Source organism: Nomascus leucogenys, chromosome 9 (genome assembly GCF_006542625.1).
Source record: "Nomascus leucogenys isolate Asia chromosome 9, Asia_NLE_v1, whole genome shotgun sequence".
Lineage (NCBI taxonomy): Eukaryota > Metazoa > Chordata > Mammalia > Primates > Hylobatidae > Nomascus > Nomascus leucogenys.
In genome coordinates this window covers 59343984-59359931 of record NC_044389.1, presented here as the reverse complement: position 1 = coordinate 59359931, position 15948 = coordinate 59343984, and the positions used below count along the sequence as shown (strand labels likewise).

General features: G+C 43.0%; 1 non-coding gene across 1 annotated transcript; it reads left to right on the top strand.

Moving 5' to 3' along the window:
- The first annotated feature begins 1279 nt into the window (after positions 1–1279).
- LOC115836864 lies at positions 1280–1386 on the top strand. The gene has a single exon (XR_004031856.1). It is a non-coding gene; the product is annotated as a U6 spliceosomal RNA (small nuclear RNA).
- Positions 1387–15948: the final 14562 nt, after the last annotated feature.

The window sequence follows — 15948 nt, the reverse complement described above, 5'->3', positions numbered from 1 at the left end:
GCTCCGCCTCCCGGGTTCACGCCATTCTCCTGCCTCAGCCTCCCAAGTAGCTGGGACTACAGGCGCCCGCCACCACGCCCTGCTAATTTTTTTGTATTTTTAGTAGAGACGGGGCTTCACTATGTTGGCCAGGATGGTCTCGAACTCCTGACGTTGTGATCCGCCCACCTCAGCCTCCCAAAGTGCTAGGATTACAGGCTTGAGCCACCGCGCTCGGCCCCTTTAGGTTTTTAAATGTCTTTTCAATTTCCTTTTACAGATAGTCTTGCCTCCTCTGACCCTAACATATGTGTCCCCAGAGTAGGCACAGAATAGGGAACTGTGCCTAGGGCGCCCAGAGGTAAAACAAAATAAAATGATAGATCATCAAGACTCAGCTATATGAGGACAAATAATAATCTGGGCCCTGATTCCCCCTTATTAATGGTTTCGCATTCTGTAGTTTTAATTACCCTCAGTCAACCACGGTCCAAAAATATTCAATGGAAAATTCCAGAAATAAACAATTCATTGGTTTTAAATTGTGCACTATTCTGAGCAGAATTATGAAATCTTGCACTGTCCAATTCCACTTGGCCCAGGGAAGTGAATCCTCCCTTTGTCCAGTATATCCACACTATAGACGCCACCTGTCCATTAGTCAGCAGCTGTCACAGTTATCGGATTGACTGTTGCAGTATCACAGTGCTTGTGTTCAAGCACCCCTTATTTTACTTAATAATGGCTCTAAAGTGTAGGAGTAGTGATGCCGGCAATCACCAGAGCATTGGTGATGCTCTGAGATACACCAGAGAGAAACCATACACAAAGTATGGTGAAGTGAAAAAGTGGAAGTTCTTGACTTTAGAAAAAAAAAATGTATGCTGAGGTTGCTAAAATCTACAGTAGGAATAAATCTATCCATGAAATTGGGAAGATGGAAAAACAAATTTATGCTAGTTTTGCTATCACACCTCAAACTGCAAAAGTTATGGCCACAGTGTGTGATAAGTGCTCAGTTAAGATGGAAAAGGCATTGAGTTTGTGGGTGAAAGACATGAACAGAAATGTGTTCCAACTGATGACAATTGGATTCGGTACTGTCCATGGTTTCTGGCACCCAATGGGGGTCTTGGAATGTCTCCCCTGTGGATCAGGGGTACCACTGTATATTGGAAACAAATTGTAACAGCTCTCAAATTTGAGGAAATCATTTTATTTTCAGTGGAATAGGGAATCAAAGCATTCATACTTTTCTAGCTACTCACTGTGAAAGAAGGATGCCTTAAAGAGCAACTTGGTGCTCGCTTCGGCAGCACATATACTAAAATTGGAACGATACAGAGAAGATTAGCATGGCCCCTTCGCAAGGATGACACGCAAATTCGTGAAGCATTCCATATTTTTAGGGACATGGATGAAGCTAGAAACCATCATTCTCAGCAAAGTATCGCAGGGACAAAAAACCAAACACCGCATGTCCTCACTCATAGGTGGGAATTGAACAATGAGAACACTTGGTCACAGGAAAGGGAACATCACACACCAGGGCCTGTCATGGGGTAGGGGGAGCGGGGAGGGATAGCATTAGGAGGTATACCTAATGTAAATGACAAGTTAATGGGTGCAGCACACCAACATGGCACATGTATACATATGTAACAAACCTGCACGTTGTGCACATGTACCATAGAACTTAAAGTATTAAAAAAAAAAAAAAAGAGCAACTTGACAGGCAAAGCTAGAATTTGTTCCAATGGCCATCATTATATTAACTCTAGGATGGCCTGACTTTCCTGGAGAGGAATTACTTGTTTGATGGCCTTGCTCACGACTTTCAGGATTCTCTTTGTGCAATAGTTTGGAATTAATTATCTTTCAGACATTTTCCAAATGCTGGCTAAAGTGAATGGTTGGCCGAGGACTGTATAGACTAGACATGCTGTCATTTGGTAATCACTTATTAAGTGCTGTACTGAACACCTTGCAGAGATCTATATTTATTCCTTATAGCAACCCCATGAGAAAAATACAATTATGACTGACAGATGAAGAAACTGAGATGATGACGATGTTTCTAGTCTTTTTCACATCACAGCAAATACCTCCTCAAGAACTGAGAGGACCAGCCTCTCAGCACATCTGTAAACCCTTTATGGTGCACGGGATGGAAAGCTCTGGTTTGGATAGGGTTAATTACCTTGCCAGGGTTAAGAAAGTGACCAGTGTGACGCTTAAACCCAAGGCTGTGTCTACAAAGACTGTGCTCTTTATACTGAGGGGTACCATCAATTTGTGTAATGTTGTAAAATTCTCACACACAGCTCCGCAGGATAAATTTGTATTTGTTTTTATTTGGAGAGTGACTATGGCTGAGTCGCTTTGTGATGCTGGTATTGGGACACAGGACAAATGCTCACATTACTGGGTTATCCTATTGGATTGTATTTTCAGTGTTCAGTGCTTTTAGGGTTACCATTTGACTAATGTATTAATAGAAATCCTATAATCTGGCCGGGCGCGGTGGCTCACGCTTGTAATCCCAGCACTTTGGGAGGCCGAGGCGGGCGGATCACGAGGTCAGGAGATCGAGACCACGGTGAAACCCCATCTCTACTAAAAATACAAAAAAATTAGCCGGGCGTAGTGGCGGGCGCCTGTAGTCCCAGCTACTCGGAGAGGCTGAGGCAGGAGAATGGCGTGAACCCGGGAGGTGGAGCTTGTAGTGGGCCGAGAGCGCGCCACTGTCGTCCAGCCTGGGCAACAGAGCGAGACTCCGTCTCAAAAAAAAAAAAAAAAGAAATCCTATAATCTTACTGGTTATACTGTAAGAAGGTTCTGCTATATGTACACTGAGTGGGAGGGTTTTAAGGGTAGAAATCACAGAGCCAAGCAAACAGCACTGCTATTATTATTACACTAGGAAGATAGAGAGTTGCCGTTTTAGGCTAATGTAATGTACCCTAGGACAATCTGGGAAAGCAAGTACAGTCCTTGGCAACTGTTTCTTTTTATACATCTGAGTCCACTGAGAAGCTGGTTAGGAGGATATTCCTCCAAACACCCGCTCCTCAGCACGCAGCCTCCCGCGTGTGATGGTCCCCAGCCAGCCACAGGATGGAGGCACAGGCTTCTCTTCTGAGTGCTACTTGTCAATCTGGTCCTCTCTGCTCCATGTTCCATTTATGGAAGCTTGTACAGGCACGGGAGTTAAAGATCTCGTGTGATCTGTCCATTTACCTGGAGACAAAACCTTTCCCTGGGGTTTCTTCCTCCAAGTTATACTTTTCATCTTATGAGTGTTTATTGCTTCTTTACCTAGAACCTTAGATCCAATATCTGCTCAGAAAAGAGGTAAGGCAATGAAATAGACTAAAGCTAGCAGGCCGATACACATAAGAGTTTTAATCCTAAGGGAACTCCAACCCATTTCAATGGAATTACTCTCGGTTAAGCACTGAAGGAGATTAACAAGACCCTGTTGGATGAAAAATGAAGCTGTGGCTGTGACCTGGCCATCACAGCAGCTGATGGAGGCTTTGTTCTATAAGCTCTGAACTTGTAGGTACCACTTCACGAAGCAGATACCCCACAGAAAAAGAGAAATGAACGTGAATTCCAAAACCATGACCTAAAAATATACAGCTGGGCTTTACCAATGTTTATCTGACATGTTGTTAATCTCTGTGTTATCACACTAACCCATTGCCGAAACAGCAGAAGCAGTAGTCATTTATTCCTAAATGCGTTTCCATATGCGTGGCAAGCAAAAGCTTTTCAGACAAGACCATTTCTTTTCAATGTTAAAAATGAGAATCTCTGAAGAAAAGTGAATAGTAGATCTCCACATATTACTGAACACCTCAAGAGAACTAGATCAGGAGCCCCGGCACAAATTGTGCCCAGTGTATTTTTACAAACAAAATTAATAAGAAGCAAAGCTTGAACATACCATACTATTCAATTTCTATATTGCTAAAGCTGAGAAAATCACTCCAAATCACATGACTGGAGTCCAGCCCTAGAACGAAACTACCAAATAGCAGGATTTATGCCATAACTAAGAGATTCAAAAGAATGCAAAATTATATAAGCTCCCCTCCCCAGACTAGACAGAGAAGATTTTAAGAAAATCTTTGCTGGACTGGAAGCAAAACAGGAGAAGTGGGAAATAGAGCAAGAGAATAAGTCAGGGTAGCTCTTGGAAAGTCCAGTCCTGTACGTAGGGGTAATAGAAACCTCAGATGGGTTTGGGGATCTTGGAGCAGGAGGGCCTATGCCTCCACTCTCCATCAAGAATCCTACAGGCTGGGCGCAGTGGCTCATGCCTGTAATCCCAGAACTTTGGGAGGCTGAGGCAGGTGGATCACGAGGTCAGGAGACCAAGACCATCCTGGCTAACACGGTGAAACCCCGTGTCTACGAAAAAAAAAAAAAATATATATATATATATATACAAAAAAATTAGCCGGGTGTGGTGGCGGGAGCCTGTAGTCCCAGCTATTTGGGAGGCTGAGGCAGGAGAACAGTGTGAATCCGGGAGGTGGAGCTTGCAGTGAGCCAAGATGGTGCCACTGCACTCCAGCCTGGGCAACAGAGCAAGACTCTGTCTCAAAAAAAAAAAAAAAAAAAGAATCCTACAAAAAGATATTCTCATAGAGAGCCCTAAGCCAACATAAGTGACTACAGTAGAGTAGCAATGGCCACAGGGCAGGTCCAGCCAGAGAAACCATCTAAGAGAGACCCACCATCTCCACCTCCATGTTTCCAGAAACATCCTAGTAGCATAGAAGAGCATCTGAATTTTTCCCATGGTTTCCCCGACATCCTTCCCCATGAGCTCCAACAATAGTTTGGCTGAGAGAAATCCAATGGACTGGGAATGCCCTTATGGTTGCATAGACCGGGGCAAGTTTAGACTGTGAACATCAGTGGTAGATGGCAGTGAGGATAGATACCTAAAGCCAAAGCCGTCTCAGAGGAGGCCTCCTCACAAGGAAGACGTCACAGTTGCCCACCCATTAATGTCAAGATCATATGTAGGAACCACAGGAACCAAGATCATTCTTCAGGTGAAGATTTAAAGAATAGGGAGAGGAAGACCGGGCACAGTGGCCCACGCCTGTAATCCCAGCACTTTGGGAGGCCAAGGTGGGTGGATCACCTGAGGTCAGGAGTTCGAGACGAGCCTGGCCAACATAGTGAAACCCCATCTCTACTAATAAATACAAAAATTAGCTAGGCGTGGTGGCACATGCCTGTAATCCCAGCTACTGGGGAGACTGAGGCAGGAGAATCGTTTGAACCCAGGAGGTAGAGGTTGCAGTGAGCTGAGATTGTGCCATTGTACTCCAGCCTGGGCAACAAGAGTAAAACTCTGCCTCAAAAAAAAAGGAGAGAAGTTCTATATTGACTAAGATTTTACTCAAGAAAGATTGGCTTTTGCTGAGCATGAGCAAGCCTATAGTCCCAAGCTACTTAGGAAGCTAAGGCAGGATGATTTGCTTGAGCCCAGGAGTTCAAGTACATCCTGGGCAACATAGGAACATAGGAAGACCCTGTCTCTAAAAAAAAAAAAAAAAAAAAGGAGAAGAAGAAGAAGGACAAGGAAAGAAAGAAAGACTAAGTTGACTGAGTTCTAAACAAGAAGTAATTGGATTTATCTTGAATTAGAAAGATATAGGTTTCTATTACCAAGTAGAAATTGGGGTTAATAAGTTAATCTAATTCAATTATAGAGAAATAAAATTACTCCTTGGCTCACTTGACAAATGTGACTGTAAAAATTTATTCCTGCAACATGTTTCAGTGTAAATTAATTCACTGTTACTATTTCCGTTTTATCTCAAGTTTCAGAATGAGAGGCTTGATGCTCTCTTAAAGGATTTTAATCATCAGTGCAGAAATTAGAATAACTTTTTAAGAAGATGTAGTAGTAGGCATTGCAGTTGTTGCCCCAATATCCATTCACCCTCCCTTGTGAAGAACCGTGGCGTCTAAATCAACAGGGCTCTTCTACCACCAGCTGTGGGGATTGGTTCAGGAAAGCCAAGCCTCAGCCAATCCGCACGTGACATTTCCCTGGCCAGCGGGGCTGGTCATGGGCGATCCATCCAGTATTAAGAACAAGTCTCCACGAGTTGTGAAAAGGACTTGCCTGTTTTTGGAAATGAACCCTGAAACATGGAGCCGGGCTTCCTTTGAAACTGACATCATAAAAGGTAAAGAAAAAATGACAAGTTACTAAATCAAACCAACACTGAAACCACTACTTCTAAACTTTGCAGTGCTTAGTTAATCAATCTTTTTGTTTGTTTGTTTTACCCAGTTGGAGTTAGTTTTCTGTTACATGCAACAAAAAGCACTCCTGAAACATTACAGGCTGGAGTGCAGTGGCACGATCTCGGCTCACTGCAACCTCCACCTCCCGGGTTCAAGCGATTCTCCTGCCTCAGCCTCCCGAGTAGCTGGGATTACAGGTATGCGCCACCACGCCAAACTAATTTTTGTATTTTTAGTAGAGACGGGGTTTCACCATGTTGGCCAGGCTGGTCTCAAACTCCCAACCTCAGGCAATCCGGCCGCCTTGGCCTCTCAAAGTGCTGGGATTACAGGCATGAGACACCGCGCACAGCCTGATGCCTTTTTCTAGAAGGTTATTCACTGAAGAAGAGCCAATAAATAAATAGAAGCAAATTCTATAAAGGGAAAACCACAGACTACCCCTTATTTTCCATATTTCATATTTATCTTCCCTCCAACCTGTCGTGTCACTCTTCTAGTGACCTCTACATAATTGATCTTTTTTCCTTCCCTCCCTGCCCCCTTCTTTCTTCCTTCAGAGAGGAGAAGGATGAAAGGGAGAGTGAGAAAGAAGGAAAGCAAGTAGGCAAGCATCAGCAACAGCTCCCTGCCTCCGATCGGGTGGCTGGAACATTCCTTATTAGCGCTTATATAAAACTAAGAATGTATGCTCCCATTGTTCAGGGATATTGGGTGACTCCGCGAGAACAATCCATTCCACAAATTCCACTGAAAACTCATGACCAGGTGATGCAAGCAGTGAAACACAATGCAAGTGGATCGTTTGATCTATCACAGATACCAGGGCTGGTAGCTAAATAATTATTATATTTCACTCATCCAGGCTCTCTCTCTTGCATACCACTCCTAGGCTCTTCTCATAAGCTCCCAGACCACAGTTTAGAACAAGCCAGTGGACAGGACACTTATCAAAGTGCAAACATTTACTTGACAATGTGGCAGTTAAAAATAACCTGCCAGAGACTCCGAGTACATTAGGGAAGGCTATGTCCCATGTGGTGTACAGTGTATCCAAGACTTCCTCCTGTAGACGTTCTTTTCCACATTCTTTTATTTCCTTCCTGTGCCTGCAAATTAATGATGTTCAGAGGGGACCCACTGTCTTTAGGGAGTCACATTTTCAAGTTCCCACTCTCTCCCATTTACTCTTTGCCTTTTGGGATAGGAGACAAATTACAAACTGGCTGGCGCACAGGGGAGCAAGTACACAGGAACACACTGACATTTATTTTTTATTTTTTTCTTTTGAGATGGAGTCTCACTCTGTTGCCCAGGCTGGAGTGCAGTGCACAATCTCAGCTCATGGCAACCTCTGCCTGCCAGGTTCAAGGGATTCTCCTGCCTCAGCCTCCCAAGCAGCTGGGATTACAGGCACCTGCCACCACGCCTGGCTAATTTTTGTATTTTTAGTAGAGATGGGGTTTCACCATCTTGGCCAGGCTGGTCTTGAATCTTGACCTCAGATGATCCACCTGCCTTGGCCTCCCAAAATGCTGGGATTACAGGTGTGAGCCACCGCGCCTGGCTGACATTTATTTTTATATCATAGGGCATGTGGATCCAGCAAAAGAGGTATAATTCCCAAAGCTTGGTTTCAACTCTTGGTTTCAGCTTAGTAGTGCAATAGCAAATTATGAGGTCAGGAGCAACTCTAGAAGCTAAAGTTCAAGCTTCTCTGGACATTCTAGCTCAGGGGTAAAATTCAGGTAATGGCTGGGAAAGAGATGAGGATGTAGCAGGGTTCTTTTGAATGTGACATGTGGGGAAAATGCCTGTGCTGAATAACAGAGGATTGGATCCTGCATCCATGCTGAGGCAATGATGGGTTTAGAGTTAACACCCTGCTAGTGAGAGCTGAATTGAAATATATTCTGTACTTGGAAGAATGATTTTTAAAAGCCTCTAAGAATGTTACTAAAAGGCTTTAAAAATCTCTGCATTAAGATAAAAACAATCTGATTTGAAAATGGGCAAAAGACATGAGGAGACATCCAACTGCAGAGGTTACATCATGGTAAATAAGTGCATGAAATGATATTCAACATCACTAGCCATTAGGGAAATGCATATTAACACCACATTGAGATGTCATTACATACCTGTTAGAATAACTAAGATTAAAAAAAATAGTAATAATACTGATATGGTTTGGCTGTGTCCCCACCCAAAATCTCATTTTGAATTGTAATCCCCATAATCCCCATGTGTCAAGGGCGGGACCAGGTGGAGATAATTAGATCATGGGGGTGGTTTCCCCCATGGTGTTCTCATGATAATGAGTGAGTCTCACAAGATCTGATGGTTTTATAAGTGTCTGGCATTTCCCTTGCTTGCACTCACTCTGTCCTGTCACCCTCTGAAGAAGGTGCCTGCTTCTCCTTTGCCTTCCACCATGATAAGTTTCCTGAGGCCTCCCCAGCAATGTGGAATTGTGAGTCAATTAAACCTCTTTCCTCTATAAATTACCCAGTCTTGGGCAGTTCTTTAGAGCAGCATAAGAACAGACTAATACAAATACCAAATGCTAGCAAGATATGGAGAAACTTGATCTCTCATACATTGCTGGTGGGAATGTAAAATGTTATAGACACTATGGAAGATAGTTTGGTAGTTTCTTTAAAAACATATGATCTAGCAATTGCACTCTCCTGGGCATTTATTCCAGAAAAATGGAAACTTATGTCCAACGATAACCTGTGCACAAATGTTCATAGCACTATTTTAATAGCTAAAAACTGGAAACAACCAAAATGCCCCTTGAAAAGTGAGCGGTTAAGCAAACTGTTTTACATCCATCCATACCATGGAATATTACTCTGCAATTAAAAGGAATGATATATATGTAACATTCTCAAAATGACAAAATTAGAAGTAGAAAACAGAATAGTGGTTGCCAGAGGTTAGGAATGGTGGGGTGGAGAGAAATGAGTATGACTAGACAGGGGTCGCGTGAGGGAGATCTTTGTGGTGGTGCAATAGTCCCATATGTTGATTGCACTGCTGGCTACAGAGTTTACATAAGTGACAAAATGGCAAGGAACCCTACACATGCATTGTACCTGTCAGGCCCCTGAGCCCAAGCTAAGCCATCGCATCCCCGGTGACTTGCACATATACGCCCAGATGGCCTGAAGTAACTGAAGAATCACAAAAGAAGTGAAAATGCCCTGCCCCACCTTAACTGATGACATTCCACCACAAAAGAAGTGAAAATGGCCGGTCCTTGCCTTAATTGATGACATTGTCTTGTGAAATTCCTTCTCCTGGCTCATCCTGGCTCAAAAGCTCCCCTACTGAGCACCTTGTGACCCCCACTCCTGCCCGCCAGAGAACAACCGCCCCCCCCGCCGAACTGTAATTTTCCTTTACCTACCCAAATCTTTAAAACGGCCCCACCCCGTCTCCCTTTGCTGACTCTCTTTTCGGACTCAGTCCATCTGCACCCAGGTGATTAAAACTTCATTGCTCACACAAAGCCTGTTTGGTGGTCTCTTCACAGGGACGCGCATGAAAGTACCAATGTCAAATTCCTCTCCCTGTACTATTTTTTCCAACTTCCTGTGAATCTCTAATTTTACAAAAGCATTTAAAAGTGCTACTGAGGCTCTCTGGAACTAAACCAAATGCTACAATCTTCTGTGATTCTGCTCATTTCCTGTTAACTGTGCCCACACCTCCTTCAGTGGGGACGCCTCTTTGCCACCCTTACCCCACGTAGTTCCAATGAAAATACCTGACCTGGCCCAAGCAGTCAGCACATCACCTGCCCCTACGCTCATTTAGGCTGGACTTGGCAGAAATGCTGGGATAGAGATGATTGCTCTTTTGTACTGGATTCAACTCTAGAAGGAGGGACATCTGGGAACCACATGAGGGACTGCAAATGGCGCTGTCACCAAGGAAGCAGAAGTGAGAAAAGGAGAAAGAAATCCATTTTAGAGAAAATCATTTCAGTGCTAGGTCCTGGCATGCCTACCTTTGGCCTGCTCTGTTTTTGAGCCTACACATCCCATCAGCTTTGTGTGTTACCGTAACCCCTGGATAGTTAACAGTTAAATGGAATGGCATGAGGGACGTCCTTCCCTTTCATAAACAAACTAACATAAAAAGCTCTTGGGGGCAGGGTGAAGGGGTACCCACTAACCCAACTCTCTGTATCAGTGGCTTTCACGGAAACCTGTTTTCTGGGAATCCTGGGCACAAATCTATTGAGGCAGCCCTTGTAAGGGTTGATGGTGAAACCTAACATGCCCCATCCAGGTGTGCCTGGAGGATGCCGCAGGGAGAAACCCTGTTTTGTTAATTAAGGCAGGATACTGATCCCTGAGTTGATAACATTCCAACCAAGACTCATCATTTTGCTTCCCAATTCTCTCACCAGTAACCCTGTTTTCGCCTCCTTTGGGCTCACTCTCTTCCTTTCTCCTGTCCACCCCAGTCAGTCTTCCACGGTTCTGCCCCTGCCTGGTCTCTGTTCCCCTCTCCCTTGTTCTTCATGAGGTCCTGAGAAGATCTGAGGCCCACGCCTACCCTCTCCCCAGTCCCCTGCCTCAACATCTCAGTAGAAACAGGGCTCTTTCCCATTGTGCTCTGGGTCCCATGTCCCAGCACTTGCTTCCTTCATCATCTCTGCTCTCCTGGATCTGCAGCCTGCCCCATCTGCTGACTCTTCTTCCTCGGCATATACACATGCTTACATTTCTCTCTTCTTATAAAAACAAACATTTGCCTGGACCCTCTACCTCCTGCTAACTATTGCACTCTCTCTCTACTCTTCTTAGCCTTGTTTCTCATCTGGCTTGTCCCCTTGTCCCATCAGTCTTTCAATTAGTTTGTCTTCAGGCTTCTTCATAGCCCCAGCCCTCACACGAAACTTTGCTCAGGTTACAGCTTGCTTAAAGTTCTGCCACAGCTCCCCGAGTCTTCACGGTGCAGCGTCCTGGATGACAGGCTTCCTGCCTCTCTCCAGCCTCGGCACCACCATTGTCACACACACGCCCCTTGTTCCAACTATTCTGGCCAACTGGCAGCTCCCCAGATGCACCTTCATCCCTGCTGCTGACTCCGACACTATCCTTCAAAACTCTGTTCAACCGGCTGTCACTTCTCATGGAAACGCTTCCTAACGTTCCCAAGCACAGTTGGCACTGTCTGCTGTCTTCCCTCTTCCTGCAGGGCCCTGCCGTGCTATCATGAGGCATTTGCTCCAGTGTCCTCCATAACTTCGACATAGCCTGAAGAACAAAGGCAATGTCTTCTTTTGATATAGTATATTTTCCCCAAATTTTAATTTTATTTGGAAATATTTCAAACTTTAGAATCATTGAAAGAAGGGCAAAATGAACAGTCACCTACCTTTCACCAAAATCCATCATCTATTAATATTTTGCTACATTGTACATGCTCCCATCCTATACCCCCTCCCTCTCCCTCTGTAATATCTTTATATACCTTACTGGGTTGAACAGTGTCCCCCAAATTCAGGTCTACTCAGCACCTGGGAATACAGCCTTACTTGGAAATTGGGTCTTTGCAGATATAATCAAGTTAAGATCAGGTCATATAGAACTCGGATGGGGCCGGGCACGGTAGCTCAAGCCTGTAATCCCAGCACTTTGGGAGGCCGAGGCGGGCGGATCACGAGGTCAGGAGATCGAGACCATCCTGGCTAACACGGTGAAACCCCGTCTCTACTAAAAATACAAAAAATTAGCCGGACGTGTTGGCGGGCGCCTGTAGTTCCAGCTACTCGGGAGGCTGAGGCAGGAGAATGGCGTGAACCCAGGAGGCGGAGCTTGCAGTGAGCGGAGATCGCGCCACTGCACTCCAGCCTGGGTGACAGAGAAAGACTCCGTCTCAAAAAAAAAAAAAAAAAAAAAAAGAACTCGGATGGGCCTTAATCCAATAAGTGGGGTCCTTATAAAAAGAAAGAAGTTTAGACAGAGACACACAGAGAGAATGTCCCATGAAGATGGAGGCAAAGCTTGAAGTGATGCAACTACAAGCCGAGGAATGACAAGGAGTGCTGGCAACTACCAGAAGCTGGAGGAGACTGGGGAAGTTCCTCCCCTACAGGCTTTGCAGGGCGCATGGCCCTGCCACCACCCTGATTTCAGACTTCAAGCCTCCAGAACTGTGAGAGAATAACTTCTTTTGTTTTTAGCTACCCGGTTTGTGAGAATGTATTCTGGTAGCCCTAGGAAACTAATAGTATAACCATATATAGTGAGATATAACAGACATGCAATATAGATGTTCATATAGACGTTAATAGAAAAAATATATATAATGTGAAATGTGAAAGATATTAATATAGCTATTACTATAGCCATATATAATCTCTTTTTTACTAAACCATTTACTTTTATTTTTATTTTTATTTGAGACAGAGTCTCACTTTGTTGCCCCAGCTGAAGTGCAATGGCACGATATTAGCTGTTGCAACCTCTGCCTCCCAGGTTCAAGCGATTCTCCTGTCTCAGCCTCCTGAGTAGCTGGGATTACAGGCACCATGCCTGGCTAATTTTTTGTATTTTTAGTAGAGATGGGATTTCACCATATTGGCCAGGCTGGTCTTGAACTCCTGACCTCAGGTGAACGGCCTGCCTCAGGCTCCCAAAGTGCTGGGACTACAGGTGTGAGCCACTGCCCCAAACAAGAATTCTGAGAAGCAACCTGGTCACAGCTTAGACCAGCAGAGCTGAGAACAGTGCCTAGGGCACTGTTCTGGCCAATAGAACCATTTAAAAGTAAGCTTTAGGCATGACATTTTACCTCTAATGCCTTATTATGTATCTCCTAAGAATAAAGATTTTCTCATATAATTATATCATTATCACACTAAAAAAAGCTACACTGGTACTTTTTAGTATATAATATTTATTAGTATATAATATATACTTAATATCATAAGTATATAATATATAATATATAGCATAAAATAAAGTACTTATTCATATATAATATAGACTAGATATTCAAACTTCTCAGTTGTCCTAATAATGACATTAAAAAAAAAAAACAAGATCCAATCAGGGATCATTCACTGTGTTTAATTATCATGTTTCTACCCTCCAACAGTTCCCTGCCTTTTTTTCTTATTTTTCCTTTCAAGATGTTGACATTTTAAAAGAGTTTAATTGTTTAATATGTTGCCCCCAAATTTGGATTTGTCTGATTGTTTCCTCGTGATTAGATTGAGGTTAAGCATGTTTGACAGGAACCACAAGATGATATCATGTCCTTCCCAGTGCATCACATCAGGAGGCACATTATGACACTGACTTGCTTACCAATCCCCATTATTGGTAATATTAAGTTGATCACATGGTGAAAGTAGAGGATTATGTTTTATTGTATTCCCAGTACTTAATGGGCCTGTGAACATTTAAAAGTTTATTGAATGAATGAATGAGAGGTTTATAAAGTACAGTGATCTATACTGAAACCCACAAGTTTGTAAATTTGGCAACATGTACAACTTCTGATTAATCACCTATGTCACCTTTTATTAATCATGGGCATCACTGGGATACAATGACTTTGCCATCCCCACTTCTACAATGTTATTGTTCTGTGTGAAAATGTGAAACTATTGTGCAAGTAGAGCAGTATTGGCTTGCATAGAATGCAATGTGAGCTTAACAGCTTTGGAATATTGTTATCAGGATGACTGTATAGGACACTTGAAAACAAAGCAAATTATGTCTTACTGACTTGAATGCCATAATTGTCTTCTAAGATGTTTTATTTAGGTCCCAGCAATTTAGACCAGTTTCCAGAGTTAGCTAACATGTTTGTAATAGCAACATCATAAAATAATTCTGAAAATTGTCTATTTATCTTTCAACACACATACGTGTGCACACATACGTGTGCACACATACACACATATACACACAGGCTTCACATCTCTCAAAACCCCAGGCCTTATTGGCTTATTGACTGTAAATAGATTTCTGTCCACCATATTTAATCATGTCAGTGTTTTTTCAAAGGTACTCAACTTTAATCAAACCCTTAAAGGGAATATTAGAGATTAGGTCATGAATAATTTAAAAAAAAAGACTCCTGTTACAGAACCAAATAGTAATGAAGGCATATGATTTGCTAACTCTCCTGAGCTTAGCAGCAGCCACGGAAAGCTATTCCACAGCCAAAGATGGAAATAGTATCCCCTCGTTACCACAACAGAAGTCTATGATTCTCATACACAGTGAGAATTCTCTGCTATGATAGCAGTCCCTAGTTTTAGCTGCCCAAATATTGGGGAAAAAGCTGTGGTGATTGATCTGATTGGCTTGATGTGAATTAACTCCACACACTGAAAATGGCATAGGTGTAACCACATTTGTTAAGGAAGTGGATGAGCTCCTCTTTGCTTCAGTGTTTAGAAGGAGGTGTAGTACGTGGCTAATGAAAACTTGAGTGGCATTAATAGTTCATGGCAGACAGATCCTGTAGGATTGTATCCACTTCTGGACATTATTCGAAGAGAAATGGGGACAACCTGGATCACAGTCAGAGTAGTGTCACCTAGCAAAGGAAGGCCCAGGAGCCTAATTGCCTGAGCTCAAAGTTAGGCTTTGTTACTCACTAGCTGTATAACTTTGTGCACATTATCTAATCTGTCTGGGCCTCTCTGAGCCACATTATGCAACCTTTCTGGGCCTCAGTTTCCTCATCTGTAAAATGGGGATAATACCTTCTAGGATTTTTATGAGATTTGCATGAGTATATATATATAGCTTAGAACACCTGGCACATAACATGCACCCAATTATTGCTAATTGTTGTTACTAGTGTTGTTATCATCATCATCATCAACAGTTGGTGAAAATAAAGCAAGGGAAGATAACAGAGAGACTTGTTGGGACATGACTGGTCTCTTCAAAGTCTTGAAATGCTGCCAAGAGGCAGAGGGATTAGATGATTTCTGTTTGACCCTGGAAAGAGATATAATATCAAAGAGTACAAATTATAGGAATTCAAATTTGGGCTTAATGTACAGGGGACATCATTTTAATGGTCAGAGTTATCTGAAGATCAAAGTCTTGCTTTGAATGGGGGGTGTCCCTGATTACTGGAGTATTCAGTTCCACTCTGGATAATTCTTTGGGATGTAAGGATTAGCTGGACAATGGAATTAGATGACCTAGAAGAAGCTAGTCTTGTGTGTCTATAATCAAATACATCCATTAAAGCATCAAGCAGAATTTCAAGAAATGATTAAAATACAAGAAGCTCAACACAAAATCTTCCATTATAATATTGTCGTACTTCACACCTCACAAATCCACTCATTAGTTATCCTGCTCATTTCCACCCAATTCTCATAAATAGGAAAGATTCAGTAAAGAGATTTCATTCTGAATAATACACCCAGATGCACATACAAAAAGCCTAAAAGGCACCGCATTTTATGGATGTTTAAATTCTAAAATTCATCAGTGTATACAGTGAAAATCACATATAGTCAAGACTGTCCTGAAAAATCTTCTAGGAAGGCACTATTTTGGCACCTGCCTCTTCATAAGCCCAGCATAGTTTCCCTCCAGCATTGGAATGGCCCTCTACTTTTCTGGTTCAGTAGTAGATAAAGGAAAAGATGTTTGTTCTGTGGGGAAATGAGACCAACTGCAATTC